Genomic DNA, 20,916 nt, shown 5'->3' on the forward strand with positions numbered 1-20,916 from the left:
AAGGTCCCATGAAGTCAATACCCCATACATCAAACAACTCAATCTCCAAGATTCCTTGTTGAGGCATGGCATAACTGTGAGGTAAGTTGCCTGATCTTTGGCAACTGTCACAATTAAGCACGAATGCTCGGGAATCTTTATAGAGAGTGGGCCAGTAGAAGCCACTTTGGAGGACTCTTGTGGCTGTTCGCTCACTTCCAAAATGTCCTCCATACTGTGATCCATGGCAGTGCCATAAAATCTTTTGCGCTTCTTCCTTTGGCACACATCTACGGATTACTCCGTCTGCACATCTCTTGAAGAGATATGGTTCATCCCAAAGATAGTACTTTGCATCTGTGATTAATTTCTTTGATTGCACCCTACTGTATTCTTTGGGTATGAATCTCACTGCCTTGTAGTTTGCAATGTTTGCAAACCATGGCACTTCCTGGATGGCAAAGAGTTGCTCATCCGGAAAAGTTTCAGAGATCTCAGTGAGAGGGGGGGACGCCCCTTCCACTGGTTCTATTCGGGATAGGTGATCTGCCACTTGATTCTCTGTCCCTTTTCTGTCTCTTATTTCTATATCAAACTCTTGCAGAAGCAACACCCATCTGATGAGTCTGGGTTTTGAATCCTGCTTTGTGAGTAGATATTTAAGAGCAGCATGATCAGTGTACACAATCACTTTTGATCCTACTAAATAAGATCTGAATTTGTCAATGGCGTAAACCACTGCAAGTAGCTCTTTTTCTGTGGTTGTGTAATTCTTCTGTGCATCATTTAGAACACGGCTGGCATAGTAAATGACGTGCAGAAGCTTGTCATGCCTTTGTCCCAACACTGCACCAATGGCATGGTCACTGGCATCACACATTAATTCAAATGGTAATGTCCAGTCTGGTGCAGAGATGATTGGTGCTGAGACCAATTTAGCTTTCAGGGTCTCAAATGCCTGCAGACACTCTTTATCAAAGATAAATGGCATGTCAGCAGCTAGCAGGTTGCTCAGAGGTTTGGCGATTTTTGAAAAATCCTTTATAAACCTCCTGTAGAATCCTGCATGCCCCAGGAAGCTTCTGATTGCCTTAACATTGGCAGGTGGTGGTAATTTTTCAATTACTTCTACCTTAGCTTGATCCACCTCTATCCCCTTGTTCGAGATTTTGTGCCCAAGGACAATTCCTTCAGTCACCATAAAGTGACATTTTTCCCAGTTTAAAACCAGGTTAGTCTCTTGGCATCTTTTCAGAACAAGTGCTAAATGGTTAAGGCAGGAGCTGAATGAGTCTCCAAATACTGAAAAGTCATCCATGAAGACTTCCAAGAATTTTTCCACCATATCAGAGAAAATTGAGAGCATGCACCTCTGAAAAGTTGCAGGTGCATTGCACAGGCCAAATGGCATCCTTCTGTATGCAAATACTCCAGATGGGCATGTGAATGCCGTTTTCTCCTGATCCTGGGGATCTACTGCAATTTGATTATAACCTGAATATCCATCCAGGAAGCAGTAGTATTCATGACCTGCTAGTCTTTCTAGCATCTGGTCTATGAATGGTAAAGGAAAATGATCCTTTCTGGTGGCTGTATTGAGCCTTCTATAATCAATGCACATACGCCACCCTGTAACTGTTCTTGTAGGAACCAGTTCATTTTTTTCATTATGAACCACTGTCATGCCACCTTTCTTTGGGACAACTTGGACAGGGCTCACCCAGGGGCTGTCAGAAATAGGATAAATAATCCCAGCCTCTAGTAATTTAGTGACCTCTTTCTGCACCACTTCCTTCATGGCTGGGTTCAGCCGCCTTTGTGGTTGAACCACTGGTTTGGCGTCACCCTCCAGTAAGATCTTGTGCATGCATCTAGCTGGGCTAATGCCCTTAAGATCACTGATGGACCACCCAAGAGCTGTCTTGTGTGTCCTTAGCACTTGAATTAGTGCTTCCTCTTCCTGTGGCTCTAAGGTAGAGCTTATGATTACAGGAAAGGTATCACCTTCTCCCAAAAATGCATATTTTAGGGAAGGAGGTAATGGTTTGAGCTCGGGTTTAGGAGGTTTCTCCTCTTCCTGAGGGATTTTCAGAGGTTCTACTATTTTCTCTGACTCCTCCAGGTCAGGCTGGATGTCTTTAAAGATGTCCTCTAGCTCTGATTCGAGACTCTCAGCCATATTGACCTCTCTTACCAAAGAGTCAATAATATCAACCCTCATGCAGTCATTTGGGGTGTCTGGATGTTGCATGGCTTTGACAACATTCAGCTTGAACTCCTCCTCATTGACTCTCAAGGTTACTTCCCCTTTTTGGACATCAATGAGGGTTCGGCCAGTTGCTAGGAAAGGTCTTCCTAGAATGAGAGTTGCACTCTTGTGCTCCTCCATTTTCAGCACCACAAAGTCAGTAGGAAAGGCAAAGGGCCCAACCTTGACAATCATGTCTTTAATCACGCCTGATGGGTATTTAATGGAGCCATCAGCAAGTTGAAGACATATCCTGGTTGGTTTGATTTCTTCAGTTAAACCAAGCTTTCTGATAGTAGATGCAGGTATTAGGTTGATACTTGCCCCAAGATCACATAAAGCTTGCTTGGTGCAAGTGCCCTCTAATGTGCATGGTATCATAAAGCTCCCAGGATCTTTAAGCTTCTCAGGTAAGCTTTTCAGAATGACTGCACTGCATTCTTCAGTGAGGTAAACTTTTTCAGTTTCCCTCCAATCCTTCTTATGACTTAAGATCTCTTTCATGAACTTAGCATAAGAGGGTATTTGCTCAAGTGCTTCTGCAAACGGAATCTTTATTTCAAGAGTTCTGAGATAGTCTGCAAAGCAGGCAAATTGCTTATCCTGTTCCGCTTGGCGGAGTTTTTGAGGATAAGGCATTTTGGCTTTGTATTCCTCAACCTTAGTTGCTGCAGGTTTATTACCTACAGAAGTGGGTTGGGAAGCCTTTTTAGAAGGGTTATTATCAGCACTTGTATGTGACTGATTCCCCACTGGCATTTGAATGCCAGTGGTAGGAGTTGGAGTGGCGTTAGACGCCACTTCCTTGTTTGTTACTGGCGTTTGAACGCCAGAACCATGCTCCCTTTGGGCGTTCAACGCCGGATTCATGCTTGTTTCTGGCGTTGAACGCCAGGAATTAGCATGGTCTGGGCGTTCAGCGCCAGCTTCATTCCTCTCTGGGCTCTGATTGTCCTCAGAGTGATTTTGAGTACCCATCTGTTCATTTCTTGGTTTCCTGCTGCTTTGAAGTGAGGTATTTAATGTTTTCCCACTTCTTAATTGAACTGCTTGGCATTTTTCTGTTATTTGTTTTGACAGTTGCTTTTCTGTCTGTTTTAATTGTGCTTCCATGTTCCTGTTGGCCATTCTTTTTTCCTGTAATATTTCCTTGAATTCGGCTAGCTGCTGAGTTAGAAAATCTAATTGTTGATTGAATTTATTAGCCTGATCCACTGGACTGAGTTCTGCAGTTACTGTTTTAGCTTCTTCTTTCATAGAGGATTCACTGCTTAGGTACAGATGCTGATTTCTGGCAACTGTATCAATAAGCTCTTGAGCTTCTTCAATTGTTTTTCTCATGTGTATAGATCCACCAGCTGAGTGGTCTAGAGAAATCTGAGCTTTTTCTGTAAGCCCATAGTAGAAGATGTCTAATTGCACCCATTCTGAAAACATTTCAGAGGGGCATTTTCTTAGCATCTCTCTGTATCTCTCCCAAGCATCATAAAGGGATTCATTATCTCCTTGTTTGAAGCCTTGAATGTTTAGCCTTAGCTGTGTCATCCGTTTGGGAGGGAAATAGTGATTCAGGAATTTTTCTGACAGCTGTTTCCATGTTTTTATGCTGCTCTTAGGCTGGTTATTTAACCACCTCTTAGCTTGATCTTTTACAGCAAAGGGAAACAGTAATAATCTGTAGACATCCTGATCTACTTCCTTATCATGTACTGTATCAGCAATTTGCAGAAATTGTGCCAGAAACTCTGTAGGTTCTTCATGTGGAAGACCAGAATACTGGCAGTTTTGCTGCACCATGATAATGAGCTGAGGATTCAGCTCAAAGCTACTAACTCCAATGGAGGGTATACAGATACTACTCCCATATGAAGCAGTAGTGGGGTTAGCATATGACCCCAGAGTCCTCTTGTCTTGTCCATTCATACTTACTTCCATATATTGGAATACAAGAGATAATTTATATGTTGATATTATTTATTTTATAAAAATTAATTTTTATAAAATAAAATAACAACGAAATAAAGAAAAGAAGTGAAAATATTTTGAAATTGAAAATTGAATTTTTATATAAAATTTTCGAAAAATATAGTTCAAAATTAGTTAGAAAAATAAATATTTTTTTTTGAATTTTGAATTTTAAGATGAAAGAGAAAAACACACAAAAGACACAAGACTTAAAATTTTTAGATCTAATGTTCCTTATTTTCGAAAATTTTTTGGAGGGAAAACACCAAGGAACACCAAACTTAAAAATTTTAAGATCAAGACACAAGAAAAATTCAAGAACACCTTGAAGATTCACAAGAACACCAAGAACACAGGAAAGAACACCAAACTTAAAATTTTTAGAAAACTTTAATAAAATTTCGAAAATTATAAAAAGATTAACAAGAAAATACCAAACTTAAAGTTTGGCACAAGATTCAATCCAAGAAAAATTATTTTTGAAAAAGGTTCCAAAGGGTATAACCAATTATCAAGAACAACTTAAAGATCAAGGAAGAACCAAGAACACTAACACGAGATTTTCAAAGAAAGTATAGAATATGCAATTAACACCAAACTTAGATTAAGACACTAAACTCACGAAAAATTAACACTTAATTAAGAAAAATAATATTTTTGAAAAGAAATTTTTGAAAATAACTATCCTATCAGAATTTTATGACTCTATAACAACAAAAAGGAATTATTCCTAATCTAAGAAATAAAATAAGCCTTCAATTGTCCAAACTCAATAATCCCCGGCAACGGCGCCAAAAACTTGGTGCACGAATTTGTGATTCGCACAACTAACCAGCAAGTGCACTGGGTCGTCCAAGTAATACCTTACGTGAGTAAGGGTCGATCCCACGGAGATTATTGGCTTGAAGCAATCAATGTTTATTTTAATAATCTTAGTTAGGATGTCAAAGTGTTTAAAATTGTAAGTTGGAATTATTAGATTTGATTGGAAAGATAAACGAGAACAATAGAGTTACTTGTTTTGCAGTACTGGGGAATATGTTGGAGTTTTGGAGATGCTTTGTCCTTTGACTTCAGCTTTTCCTTGAAATCCTTCAATACACGCAAGGCTCCTTCCATGGCAAGCTCTATGTAGGGTGTCACCGTTGTCAGTGGCTACTTCCCATCCTCTCAGTGAAAACGTTCCTATGCTCTGTCACAGCACGGCTAATCATCTGTCGGTTCTCAATCAGGTTGGAATAGAATCCATTGATTCTTTTGCGTCTGTCACTAACGCCCAACCTTCAGGAGTTTGAAGCATGTCACAGTCATTCAATCCCGGAATCCTACTCGGAATACCACAGACAAGGTTTAGACTTTCCGGATTCTCATGAATGCCGCCATCAATCCGGCTTATACCACGAAGATTCTGATTAAACAAAGGAATTGTATTAAATCATCGAGACGCTGCAGAGCTCCTCACCCCCAACAATGGAGTTTAGAGACTCATGCCGTCAAAAAGTATGTAATTCAGATCTGAAAATGTCATGAGGTACAAGAAATGTCTGTAAAAGTTGTTTAAATAGTAAACTAGTAACCTAGGTTTACAAAAAATGAATAAACTAAGATAATTGCTGCAGAAATCCACTTCTGGGGCCCACTTGGTGTGTGCTGGGGCTGAGATTAAAGCTATCCACGAGTAGAGGCCTTTCTTGGCGTTAAACTCCAGGTTATGACGTGTTTTGGGCGTTCAACTCCGGATCATGACGTTTTTCTGGCGTTTAACTCCAGACAGCAACATGAACTTGGCGTTCAACGCCAAGTTACGTCGTCTATCCTTGCGTAAAGTATGGACTATTATATATTACTAGAAAGCCCTGGATGTCTACTTTCGAACGCCGTTGAGAGCGCGCCAATTGGACTCCTGTAGCTCCAGAAAATCTATTTCGAGTGCAGGGAGGTCAGGATCCAACAGCATCAGCAGTCCTTTTTCAGCCTAAGTCAGATTTTTGCACAGCTCCCTCAATTTCAGCCAGAAAATACCTGAAATTGCAGAAAAATACACACACTCATAGTAAAGTCCAGAAATATGATTTTTGCTTAAAAACTAATAAAATTCTATTAAAAACTAATTAAAACATACTAAAATCTACATGAAATTACCCCCAAAAAGCGTATAAAATATCCGCTCATCATTCCTCATCATTAAAAATTCAAAAAATTTTTTAATTTGTGTCTTTTCAAGTCAATAATACAGAGAATTGAAGATTCAGAACATACAGCAGAGGAATTACACAGAAAAAGCTGGGCGTTCAAAACACCCAGTGAAGAAGGAAAACTGGCGTTTAAACGCCAGCCAGGGTACCTGGCTGGGTGTTTAATGCCCAAAAGGGTAGCATTTTGGGCGTTAAACGCCAGAATGGATACCATTCTGGGCCTTTAACGCCAGGATGGCACAAGAGGGAAGATTTTGTTTTTAATTCAATTTTTTTTCAAGTTTCCATAATTTTTCAAAATCAAATCTTTTTCAAATCATATATTTTCAATCATATATTTTCAAAATCAATTTCTTTCCATTTTCAAAAATACTTGCTACCAATTAATGATTTGATTCAACATTTCAAGTATGTTGCCTTTTCTGTTGAGAAAGGTTTAATGTTTGAATCATATCTTTTCTTGTTAGCCAAGTCATTAATTTTAAAAAATCAAATCTTTTTAAATTGTTTTTCAATCATATCTTTTCAATCATATCTTTTTAAAACCATAACTTTTCAATCATATCTTCATAATCACATCTTTTTCAAAATAGTTTTCAATCATATCTTTTTGGTTTCTACTTTCAAAAATCTTTTTCAAAAATCACTTAATTTCTTTCCCAATCTTAGTTTTCGAAAATCAATTATTTTTTTTCAAAATTTCTTTTAATTCATTCACTTTAATTTTCAAAAATTTCTTCCCCTCTTCTCACATCCTTCTATTTATGGACTAACACTCCTCCTCAATGCACAATTCGAACTCTATCTTTCTTGATAAGTTCGAATTCTTCTACCTTTTCCTTCTATTTTTCTTTTCCTCTAACACCTCAAGGAATCTCTATATTGTGACATAGAGGATTCCATACTTTCTTGTTCTCTTCTCTTTCATATGAGCAGGAACAAAGACAAAAGCATTCTTGTTGAGGCTGACCCTGAACCTGAAAGGACCTTGAAGTGAAAGCTAAGAGAAGCTAAAGCACTACTCTCTGTAGAGGACCTAACAGAAATCTTCAAACAAGAAAAAGACATGGCAGCCGAAAACAACAACAATGCCAACAATGCAAGGAAGGTGCTGGGTGACTTTACTGCACCTACTCCCGACTTCTATGGGAGAAGCATCTCTATCCCTGCCATTGGAGCAAACAACTTTGAGCTTAAGCCTCAATTAGTTTCTCTAATGCAACAGAATTGCAAGTTCCATGGACTTCCATTGGAAGATCCTCATCAGTTTTTAGCTGAATTCTTGCAAATCTGTGACACTGTCAAGACCAATGGGGTTGACCCTGAGGTCTACAGACTTATGCTATTCCCTTTTGCTGTAAGAGACAGAGCTAGGATATGGTTGGACTCACAACCTAAGGAAAGCCTGAACTCTTGGAAAAAGCTAGTCAATACCTTCTTGGCAAAGTTTTTTCCACCTCAAAAATTGAGTAAGCTTAGAGTGGAAGTCCAAACCTTCAGACAGAAGGAAGGTGAATCCCTCTATGAAGCTTGGGAAAGATACAAACAATTGATCAGAAAGTGTCCCTCTGACATGCTTTCTGAATGGAGCATCATAGGTATCTTCTATGATGGTCTGTCTGAACTGTCCAAGATGTCATTGGACAGCTCTGCTGGAGGATCTCTTCATCTGAAGAAGACGCCTGCAGAAGCTCAAGAACTCATTGAAATGGTTGCAAATAACTAATTCATGTACACTTCTGAAAGGAATCCTGTGAACAATGAGACAAATCAGATGAAAGGAGTTCTTGAGATTGATACTCTGAATGCCATATTGGCTCAGAACAAAATATTGACTCAGCAAGTCAATATGATTTCTCAAAGTCTGTCTGAAATGCAAGCTGCACCAGGCAGTACTAAGGACGCTTCATCTGAAGAAGAAGCTTATGATCCTGAGAACCCATCAATGGAAGAAGTGAATTACATGGGAGAACCCTATGGAAATACCTATAATCCTTCATGGAGAAATCATCCAAATCTCTCATGGAAGGATCAACAGGAACCTCAACAAGGTTTCAACAATAATAATGGTGGAAGAAACAGGTTTAGCAATGGCAAGCCTTTTCCATCATCTTCTCAGCAACAGACAGAGAATTCTAAGCAGAGCCACTCTGACTTAGCAACCAGGGTCTCTGATCTAATCAAAACTACTTAAAGTTTCATGACTGAAACAAGGTCCTCCATTAGAAACTTGGAGGCACAAGTGGGTCAGCTGAGTAAGAAAGTCACTGAACTCCCTCCTAGTACTCTTCCAAGCAATACAGAAGAGAATCCAAAAGGAGAGTGTAAGGCCATCAACATGGCCGAATTTGGAGAGGAGAAAGAGGCAGTGAGCGCCACTGAGGAAGACCTCAATGTACGTCCACTAGCCTCCAATGAGTTCCCCAATGAGGAACCATGGGAATCTGAGGCTCACACTGAGACCATAGAGGTTCCATTGGAATTACTTCTGCCATTCATGAGCTCTGATGAGTATTCTTCCTCTGAAGAGGACGAAGATGTCACTGAAGAGCAAGTTGCTAAGTACCTTGGAGCAATCATGAAGCTAAATGACAAGTTATTTGGTAATGAGACTTGGGAGGATGAACCCCCTTTACTCACCAAAGAACTGGATGACTTGACTAGGCAGAGATTACCTCAAAAGGTACAGGACCCTGTGAAGTTCTCAGTACCTTGTACATTAGGCACCATGACCTTCAAGAAGGCTCTGTGTGACCTAAGGTCAAGCATAAACCTCATGCCCCTCTCTGTAATGGAAAAGCTAGGGATCTTTGAGCTACAAGCTGCAAGAATCTCACTAGAGATGGCAGACAATTCAAGAAAATAAGCTTATGGACTTGTAGAGGATGTTCTGGTAAAGATTGAAGACCATTACATCCCTGCTGATTTCATAGTCCTAGAGACTAGGAAGTGCATAGATGAATCCATCATCCTTGGCAGGCCCTTCCTAGCCACAGCAAAGGCTGTGATTGATGTTGACAGAGGAGAATTGATCATTCAAGTGAATGAAGAATCCCTTGTGTTTAAGGCTCAAGGATATCCCTCTGTAACCATGGAGAGGAAGCATGAAGAGTTTCTCTCAAAACAGAGTCAAACAGAGCCCCCACAGTCAAACTCTAAGTTTGGTGTTGGGAGGCCACAACCAAATTCTAAGTTTGGTGTTGAACCCCCACAGTCAAACTCTAAGTTTGGTGTTGGGAGGTTCCAACATTGCTCTGAGTATCTGTGAGGCTCCATGAGAGCCCACTGTCAAGCTACTGACATTAAAGAAGCGCTTGTTGGGAGGCAACCCAATGTTATATTTATCTATTTTCCATTGTTATTTTATGTTTTCTATAGGTTGATGATCATGGGAAGTCACAAAATCAATTGAAAAAGCAAAAATAGAATGAAAAACAAAAAGAAAAATAGCACACCCTGGAGGAAAGCTTGTTGGCGTTTAAACGCCAGTGAAGACAGCAAATGGGCGTTTAATGCCCAGTCTATTACCATTCTGGGCGTTTAACTCCAGAAAGGGGCACCAGACTGGCGTTTAACACCAGGAATGGGCAAGAAGCTGGCGTTAAACACCAGAAATGGGCACCAGCCCGGCGTTTAATGCCAGGATTGGCAGAAGGAGCATTTTTGCTCGCTACTTTGTGCAGGGATGAGTTATCCTTGACACCTCAGGATCTGTGGACCCCACAGGATCCCCACCTACCCCACCACTCTCTCTCTTCTTCACCCATTCACCAATCACCTCAACACCTCTTCCCCAAAAAACCCCTCACCTATCAAATCCCACCATTCTCTTCACCACTCACATTCATCCTTCATAAATCCCCACCTACCTCACCATTCAAATTCAAACCACTTTCTCTCCCAAACCCACCCATATTGGCCGAACCCTACCCCTCTCTCCCTTCCTATATAAACCCATCTTCACTCCTTCATTTTCACACAACCTACACACTACTTCTCCCCCTTGGCCGAAAAACAAAGCCACCTCCATCTCCTCTATTTCTTCTTTTTCTACTCTCTTCTTTCTTCTTTTGCTCGAGGATGAGCAAACCTTCTAAGTTTGGTATGGTAAAAGCATTGATTTTTATTTTTCCATAACCATTTACGGCATCTAAGGCCGGAGAAACCTCTAGAAAGAGGAAAGGGAAGGCAAAAGCTTCCACCTCCGAGTCATGGGAGATGGAAAGATTCATCTCAAAGGTGCATCAAGACCACTTTCATGAAGTTGTGGCCATGAAGAAGGTGATCCCCGAGGTCCCTTTTCAAACTCAAAAAAGGTCAACTTTAATCAAAGGTTGGACCAAGTCCTCATGGATATCTGTGTGGAAGGAGCTCAATGCAAATAGGAGATCCTACTCATAGACATGGACATGAGGAAATTCCTCATCATGAAATCCCTAAGATGCCTCAAGGGATGCACTTTCCTCCACAAAATTATTGGGATCAAATCAACACCTCCCTAGGAGAATTGAGTTCCAACATGGGACAACTAAGGGTGGAGCACCAAGAACATTCCATCCTCCTCCATGAAATTAGAGAAGATCAAAGAATCATGAGAGAGGAGCAACAAAGGCAAGAAAGAGACATTGAGGAGCTCAAGCACTCCATAAGATCTTCAAGAGGAAGAACAAGCCACCATCACTAAGGTGGACCCGTTCTTTAATCTCCTTGTTCTTTATTTTTCTGTTTTTCGAATTTTCATGCTTATGTTTATCTATGTTTGTGTCTTATGATCATTAGTGTCTTAGTGTCTATGCCTTAAAGTTATGAATGTCCTATGAATCCATCACCTTTCTTAAATGAAAAATGTTCTTAATTGAAAAAGAGAAGAATTGCATGAATTTTGAATTTTATAACAGATTAATTATTTTGATGTGGTGGCAATACTTTGACTTCTTAATGTATGCTTGAACAGTGCATATGTCTTTTGAATTTGTTGTTCATGAATGTTGGCTCTTGAAAGAATGATGAAAAAAGGAGACATGTTACTGAGGATCTGAAAAATCATAAAAATGATTCTTGAAACAAGAAAAAGCAGTGAATACAAAAAAAAAAGAGAGATTATGTGCGAAAAAAAAAGAGAGAGAAAGCAAGTAGAAAAAAAAGCCAAAAGTCAAGGGTAAAAATAAAGTCGTGATCCAAAGCAAAAAGAGTGTGCCTAAGAACCCTGGACACCTCTAATTGGGGACTCTAGCAAAGCTGAGTCACAATCTGAAAAGATTCACCCAGTTATGTGTCTATGGCATGTATGTATCCGGTGGTAATACTGGAAGACAGAGTGCTTTGGGCCACGACCAAGACTCATAAAGTAGCTGTGTTCAAGAATCATCATACTTAACTAGGAGAATCAATAACACTATCTGGATTCTGAGTTCCTATAAAAGCCAATCATTCTGAATTTCAAAAGATAGAGTGAGATGCCAAAACTGTTCAGAGGCAAAAAGCTAAAAGCCCCGCTCATCTAATTAATACTGATCTTCATAGATGTTTTTGGAATTCATTGTATATTCTCTTCTTTTTATCTTATTTTATTTTCAGTTGCTTGGGGACAAGCAACAATTTAAGTTTGGTGTTGTGATGAGCGGATAATTTATACGCTTTTTGGCATTGTTTTTAGTATGTTTTAGTTAGTTTTTATTATATTTTTACTAGTTTTTAGTTAAAATTCACTTTTCTGGACTTTACTATGAGTTTGTGTGTTTTTCTGTGATTTCAGATATTTTCTGGCTGAAATTGAGGGACCTGAGCAAAAATCTGATTCAGAGGCTGAAAAGGACTGCAGATGCTGTTGGATTCTGACCTCTCTGCACTCGAAGTAGATTTTCCGGAACTACAGAAGCCCAATTGGCGCGCTCTTAATTTCTTTGGAAAGTAGACATTCTGGGCTTTCCAGCAATGTATAATAGTCCATACTTTGCCCGAGATTTGATGGCCCAAACAGGCGTTCCAAGTCAGCTCAAGAATTCTGGCGTAAAACGCCGAAACTGGCACAAGAATGGGAGTTAAACGCCCAAACCGGCACAAAAGCTGGCGTTTAACTCCAAGAAAAGTCTCTACACATAGAAGCTTCAATGCTCAGCCCAAACACACACCAAGTGGGCCCGGAAGTGAATTTTTATGTCATTTACTCTTTTTTGTAAACCCTAAGCTACTAGTTCTCTACAAATAGGACCTTTTGCTATTGTATTTTACATCTTTAGATCACTTTAGATCTTTTGATCACTTTAGATCTGAGGATCATCTTTGGACATTTAGTTCTTAGATCATTTAGGGGCTGGCCTCACGGCTATGGCTGAACCTTATTCTTATGTATTTTCAATGGTGGAGTTTCTACACACCATAGATTAAGGTGTGGAGCTCTGCTGTACCTCGAGTATTAATACAATTACTATTGTTCTTCTATTCAATTTAGTTTATTCTTGTTCCAAGATATCACTTGTTCCTCAACTTGATGAAGGTGATGATCCGTGACACTCGTCATCATTCTCACCTATGAATGTGTGCCTGACAACCACCTCCGTTCTACCTTAGATTGAGTGGATATCTCTTGGATTCCTTAATCAGAATCTTCGTGGTATAAGCTAGAATTCATGGCGGCATTCAAAAGAATCCGGAAGGTCTAAACCTTGTCTGTGGTATTCTGAGTAGGATTCAAGGATTGAATGACTGTGACGAGCTTCAAACTCGCGATTGTGGGGCGTTAGTGACAGACGCAAAAGAATCACTGGATTCTATTCCGACATGATCGAGAACCGACAGCTGAATAGCCGTGCTGTGACAGAGCGGGTTGAACATTTTCACTGAGAGGACGGGACTGTAGCCATTGACAATGGTGATGCCCAACATACAGCTTGCCATGGAAAGGAGTAAGAAGGATTGGATGAAGACAGTAGGAAAGCAGAGAGACGGAAGGGACAAAGCATCTCCATACGCTTATCTGAAGCTCTCACCAATGAATTACATAAGTATCTCTATCCTTATTTTATGTTTTATTTATCTTTTAATCATTAATCCTCCATAACCATTTGAATCCGCCTGACTGAGATTTACAAGATGACCATAGCTTGCTTCATATCAACAATCTCCGTGGGATCGACCCTTACTCGCGTAAGGTTTATTACTTGGACGATCCAGTGTACTTGCTGGTTAGTTGTGCGGAGTTGTAATAAAGAGTTGAGATTGCAATTGAGCGTACCATGTTGATGGCGCCATTGATGATCACAATTTCGTGCACCAGTTACATTATGGTATCAGAGCAGTTCGTCCCTGTTAGAGCCTTGGGAATGGACTGACTATGCTTCACTGCATACTCTGATTGTCTGTCATGCGATAGGACTTGTTCTAATGACGAGTTTAAGTTTTAGATGCATGACTGTCTATTGATTAATGCTGTTAGTCGACTGTTGCATTCCTCATGGTATTAAGTCTGGCCAACTTGATACTAATGACTTATGTATATGGGAATACTAATGGATTATCGTAGACGAAATAGAAGTAATAGGTTATGCGAATCACGAGGTTTGGGAATGATAGAAGTTGCATTCTAGGGGTTGGATTCATTTACTCTTTATTCGTGCTATGTGACTTGGTGTCATCTTTTCTTTCACTGTTTATTCATTTATTCTTCATCTCCTCCATCCCTTGTTTTAATTCTTTTCAAAACCAGATTTGATTATCCACCTTTATCATTATTTGTATACTTCTTCATAAATCCTTACCCTTCGATCTGATTTTGAGTTTGTTTCGATGTAATGCATAATTTTCAGTATCTACCTTTGTTTTGTATTCCTTTGATTAAACATGAGCCTGTTTATGCCATGAGCATTTCTAGATGTAACAAGCAAATACGATAGTTTTACGAGATACGGTTGTCACGAAAAATAGACTGTTCTCTTCGTCGAAATGGCCTAAGGGAGATAGATCGCTTGCAGATGGATCCTTTCTGAATTTTTATCTTTGGCATTACTTATATTCTTCTTCAAGCATCTTGTACCCTTTGATCTTGAGCTAGATTTGGGACAATAATCAATCTTTAATTCTTCAAAAACATTGTCATAAACATTGGTTATCTATATTTGTGAGCTTGGTAATTCAGCTTGAATTTGCTTCGACTTATTCTGCTACCTTTTCTTTTATTGTTCCTGTCCAAGTTCTTTTCTCAGATTTCTCCTTACGGTACAATTTAACTCTCTTCTGGACGGATTTTCTATTTTGTGTACTCATTTTTTTATTTCGATTCTACTCATCTTTTCAAATTCTTGTAACCATTATCTGTGATATTCAATCATTTTCTTTCTGGATTTTGAATTTCTTTGTTAAAATTGCAAGTCTTCGGATTCTAAGTTTAACTTGCATTAAACCTCTCATACAACCTCTGCACCACACTACACTTTTTCAATCATTTTCATGCGAAATTATTTTTCTTATGTTTGAAAACTAAACATGTTAAATCTTTTTATTTTTCTTTGACATGTTTAAAAAGAAAGATAGTATGAATCTCTTCTATCATATATCAATTTTCGAGGACGAAAATTTTTATAAGGTAGGTGGAATATAACAATTCGAGTTTTTAAAATTAAATTTTATACTTTAAATTTAAAAATGAAATTTAATTTAATTATGACTTATTTTATTATTTTGAATTATCTATTAGAAACTATATTGATAGTTACAGTCTAAATTGATTATTATTATTATTATTATTATTATTATTATTATTATTATTATTATTATTATTTGGTTTTATGCAACTAGTTAAAATGGAACAAAGAAAAGAAAAAAAGAAAGTTAAATGTGAATTTTTGTATGCATGTGCATATATATATATATATAATGAGGACACATAATCCAATTATTATTATTATTATTGTCACCTGGCCTTATCATGAGCGGTTCCAATAAGGAAAGTAAGGAAGAAATGAAACGTGTCTTGAAAGTATATATCCATATACATATATACATGACATCTATCAATGCTTAGATTACCACCACAAATCAATATCCATTACTATCTAACCTTTAATTGACCTCACTTCCTTTTAATCGAAACCATAAGGAAAGAAAAGGAAGAAAGAGGGACCGTGGGTGAGGGAGGAAACCGCGACTCCTTCTGATATTTCAGCTTCGATTTCTTGAGATTCGTAACTCCAATAAAAAATTTAATCCGATAAAAGTGTTCGTATCCTCATTCTCAATATATTGGCGTTATTTTTGTCCGGTGGAAACTGACGGTAACGTAGCTCCCCTATCCCTTGGGTTCAGCCAACTGAAATTCAAGGAGGCACAAATGATTTCTAACGCTTTCTTCTTCAGCAGCTCAGTCAGAAAGCTTTTTCGGAGCTTTTGAGGATTTTGGTTCCATACGAAGGTAGGAGATTTTATTTTGAAATTAACTGTTTTAAACTATGAATGCCATGGAAGTCTAGTGGGTATTTGTAAATAATTTAAGATTGTTTGGAATGACTGAATGATGAATTTGAGTTGTGTTTGTGACTGAATTTGATGAATATGTATTTGATTTCTTGATTGATTAGGAGTGCTGAAAATTCTAATTATTGAGTTAGACAGTATTAATTTGACTTATTGAAAATAAATTCGTATTTGAATCGATTTGAGATATTGGGAATGAATTTTATTGATTTATCAAAAATGATTTCTGATATTGGAATTAGTTTGAGTTATTAGAAATGATTGAAAAGAGGTTGAAAATGGTTCAGTTGGGACCCGAAAAGGGTGGCTAAGCCCGAGTTTTAGGGAAAGTGCTGCCGAAATTTTATAAAATCTGAGGTTTTATTTGAAAAATTATTTTAAAAGATTTGGATTTAGAAAACTAAATTATTTGAGATTTATTTAGTTGAGAACAGGTGTGTTCTATTTTTTTAAACTAGATTTATTAAGAAAAACATAATGTTTTAAATCCAAATTTGTAAGGAGAGATTTTGTTCTAAGTGTTGTTTTGAGTTTGTTTTTTTAAGAAAAGGAATCTCTGCCACAGGAGAGCAGATAACAAAGATTAAAGGAATATATTAATTAATGAAGCGTCTGCCACAGGAGAGCAGATGTGACATTGTTTGGGCCTTAGTGCCAAATGTAAAGTGGAGACGCCCACACACTGAGAACTGTTTTCCAGATGTACGCTTATTGATTTGGAAAGTCACACTGATGCGGCCTAGCCGTACGACTTATAAGCACACTGATGCATCTGGAAAGCCATGTCTGGGACTTGTGCCCGGGTAATGTCGGGAGCGGGTAGGCAACCGACACATGAGCTTATGGCCTGCGTTAGGGATAGACATGCATCATGTTGTTTGCACATTTGCATTTGATTGCGCTTGCTTGTTTTATTACTTTGTGATTGTATTGTTTGTCTTGTTGTGACTTGCTTGTACATTGAATTGAATCTCTTGCTTGCACTATTTGTTTGTGAGTGTATTAAAGTGATTACGAGTTGACATTTGACTGAGGATTAACTATGTGGCTGAGAGATAGAAAATGTGACTAGTTTTATATTTAAAATTTGTTTTGAGTTTAGAAATTTAAAGAAAAGTAATTATTTATCTAAAGTAGAAATAAAAGTATTTCCAAAGGGTTAACAAAATTGTTTTACTAAGTAAGTTAATTATTTGCATTAAATTCATTACTTTTACGACATTCCCATTCCTTACTGAGAACGTGTGGTTTTGTTCTCACCCCAAAATCTTTCACCTTTTTAGTGACACAGGTTCGAAGATTCAGTTAGAAGATGCAGACCACTAGTAGATTTACTTGTGATTCCTGTTATTTTTATAGAGTTCCCTCGCCCTTGTTGCTTTAAGTTTTATTTTATCCAGAGGGATAGGTATTGTATTTGAGTTTTATATTGAATTCATTTGTATAGCATTTATTATTATTAATAATTGTGTGATTTGAATTACTACAAATAATTTTCTGGTATTTTCTTATAAACTGAAACGCGATATCAACCTAAAGGCTCAATATTAAATAGTTAATAAGGAAAATAGGTTAGTAATGCCTTACTTTTGGCACGATCATGACGTGCTAAAAGTTAGGGTGTTACAGTTCGTTCCTTAATTGATTGAGCAGGTAAGTACATTCATCTTCCCCCTTGACTAAGCCTGGTCGAGTTGGATTTTTGACAACGATACTACAATCTCTGCTCTCTTTAGAAGTTAATTTTTTATTTTTTAACTGTAATTGTTGTTTTAAACTTTTAATTGGTTAGTTAATATATAAATTTTCATCTTGCTTCTTCAATTGTTGTTATCATTAGTCATTACTGTGATTTAGGATTGTTAATGATCTTGAATATTGCTTCTGATATGCAAGGGTTCCGAGAATGGTGACACTGTGAACTATGCAACTGTGGTCATGGAAGTGAAAGCATACTTGAAGAAAGGTGTTGCAGCAAAGGAATTGTAATCACATATTGCTGCATTTCCTGTATCTGCTCAGGAGAAGATGAATGCACTTTGTTCATACCCTGGGTCGAGCTGTCCGACCCAGAATATTCTACAGACAAAACGACCGACCTCTTCAGGTCAGGATGACCCGACCTCTTCTCAAAGAGCTCGGCCAAATCACAGGAAAACCCAATAAAGGGCCCAAATAGAGGAACATGACCCCAATCCAAAGGCAGCCCAAGCCTATAGAGATAAGGGCGGTTCCCATGAAAGATAAAGATAAGATAACTAACTTATCTTATCCGCAAGGGTCACTCTACACCATTATAAATACACTGGAGCACCCAGGTATATCTCATACTCTGATTCTACTCAATACCTGCTTAATACCCTTGCTAACTTAAGCATCGGAGTCCCTTGCAGGTACTCCCCACCCTCCGAGGACGAAGGATCAACATCATCACCAAGTTGGACACAACACCCCCGACAAGCACAGAAGATCTCGTCCGAGATCGACCTACAGTTTCAGGTAACCCTCGAAACATTGGCGCCATTGCCGGGGACTCGGAAGTCATCCCATTACCATGGCGGACGATCATGACAACGATCACACCTTAGATCTAGAAGAAAGAATGCCACATAAAAACGCGGACTCCACACCAAAAGATACTCCCCAAATCAACAATAAGAACTCCCCAAACGAGGGAGCCCTGGATGCATTTCAAGATCGGTTAAAATAACTTGAGGAAGACGCTCTACGTCAACGAGAGGCCAAGAAGGATCTACAAAGAGAAATAGGGCGACGCCGGGAATTAAAGAACAAACTCCTAAAACTTGAAGCCGATGTCAAGACTAAAGCCAGCCAATCCACTCCCGAAGATAGCACCCGCAAGGAGCAAGATCCATTCACCAAGGAGATCATGAAGACAAGAATCCCAAAAGACTTTAAACTCCCAGACATGACCTTGTACGACGGCACTACGGATCCCAGCCATCATCTCAGCAACTTCAAGAGCAGAATGTATCTCACCGACGCCTCAGATGCAGTTCGTTGCAAAGCCTTTCCAACTACTTTAACAAAAACAGCAATTAGATGGTTCGACAACCTCTCTCCTAGATCCATCTTGAGTTTCGACGATATAGCCAAGAAATTCCTAGCCAGATTTTCCATCCCAAAGGACAAAGCTAAACATGCGCCGAGCTTACTAGGAATCAAACAAGGAGAAAGGGAAACCCTGCGCAACTACATGGAGAGATTCAACAAGACATGCCTGGATATACAAAACCTGCCAACAGAAGCCGCTATCATGGGCTTCATTAATGGCATGCGAGAAGGGCCTTTTAGTCAATCTATATCAAAGAAGTACCCCACGTCTCTAAACGAGGTGCAGGAGTGGAAAAATACATCAAGATGGAAGAAAACTCCCGATTAGGAGAGACCTTAAAAGCCGGGTTCACCTCTCGGGATAAAGACAAAGATTCTAGAAAGAAGGAAGATCACCATGGAGAGAAAATCAAAAAATACCACAATTACACCCCTCTTCGGGTGTCTCTTGTGGATGTCTACAGAGAGGTTTGCAACACAGAAAAAATACCACCAGCTCGACCACTCAAAGGTAAAAAAGGAGGAGGAAACCGAGCTGAATATTGTGAATACCATCGGATCTACGGGCACTCCACCAATGAGTGTTTTGACTTAAAAAATGTCATAGAAAAGCTCGTACGAGAAGGAAAGCTAGATCGATACCTGGCCACCCATGATGATGAACAAAGGAAAAGAAGAAGAGCAGAAGACGTCGGACCAACCGCGCGATCATCACAGACGCCAGAAAGACATGTCCACATGATACATGGCAGATTCGCCGGGGTAGGAATCTCCAAATCATCCCGCAAAAGACATCTCAAAGACGTATATCACGTCGCAGAAAAGGAAGAAGCACCCGACATCCCGGCGATCACTTTTACCAAGGAAGACGCATCTGGTGTCGCGTTAGGGCATGACGATCCCATGGTCATCACTATTATACTGGCAAACGTAAATCTTCACCGCACGTTGATAGACCAGGGGAGCTCTACCGATATCTTATTCAAAACCGCTTTTGACAAACTCGGTTTGGAAGAAAAAGAACTCAGAGCATATCCGGACAGCCTGTTCGGGCTAAGAGATACCACAGTTCAACCGATGGGATACATCTCGCTCCACACAACTTTTGGAAAAGGAAGTCAGTCAAGAACACTCAAAATAGATTACATCGTCGTCAACGTAAGCTCAGCCTACAATGCCCTAATAGGTCGGGCAACGTTAAATCAGCTCAGCGCAATAGTCTCGACTCCGCATCTATGCATGACGTTCCCAACTGCAGGTGGAATAGCCACAATAAAGGCATATCAGAAGATGGCGCGCCACTGTTACAACGAAAGTCTAAACCTCAGAGGCAGAGGAGAAGAATTCCACACAATCGAGCTCGGTGGAGTTTAGAGGCAGGAAAAGCTCCGCCCACAACCTAAAGGAGAAATAGAGAAAATCTAGATCGGGAACACCCCGGACCAAACAACCAACATCGGTACACTCCTAAAAGGGGACATAAAAGAATCACTCATACAGTTCCTACGCAACAATGCCGACCTCTTTGCATGGAAGGCCGCAGACATGCTAGGCATAGATCCCAAACTAATGTGCCACAAGCTAGCAGTCTACCCAGGATTTCGGCTGGTACAATAAAGGCGCAGAAAGCTAGGACCATAACGCTCTCAAGCGGTGGAAGAACAGGTACGAGCTCTACTGGAGGCAGGCTTCATAAGAGAAGTCAAATACCCGCTATGGCTTGTTAATGTCGTTTTGGTAAAAAAGTCAAATGGGAAGTGGAGAATGTGCACCGATTATACCGATCTCAACAAAGCTTGCCCGAAAGATCCTTATCCGCTCCCAAACATCGACGCACTGGTAGATGCCTCCTCCGGATACAAATACCTCTCCTTTATGGACGCATATTCAGGATATAACCAAATCCCAATGTACCCACCCGACCAAGAAAAAACCTCTTTCTTAACCCCAAAGGCAAATTACTGCTACATTGTTATGCCCTTCGGT

The 20,916-nt window shown here is 39.3% G+C and overlaps 1 pseudogene; it reads left to right on the forward strand.

Annotated features, from left to right (window-relative positions):
- Positions 1–16,637: 16,637 nt before the first annotated feature.
- The window catches only part of LOC130949445 (eukaryotic translation initiation factor 5-like), a 35,042-nt pseudogene continuing 30,763 nt past the window's right edge, over positions 16,638–20,916 (forward strand).

The sequence above is a fragment of the Arachis stenosperma genome, chromosome 9 (assembly GCF_014773155.1).
Source record: "Arachis stenosperma cultivar V10309 chromosome 9, arast.V10309.gnm1.PFL2, whole genome shotgun sequence".
In the NCBI taxonomy this organism is placed as follows: domain Eukaryota; kingdom Viridiplantae; phylum Streptophyta; class Magnoliopsida; order Fabales; family Fabaceae; genus Arachis; species Arachis stenosperma.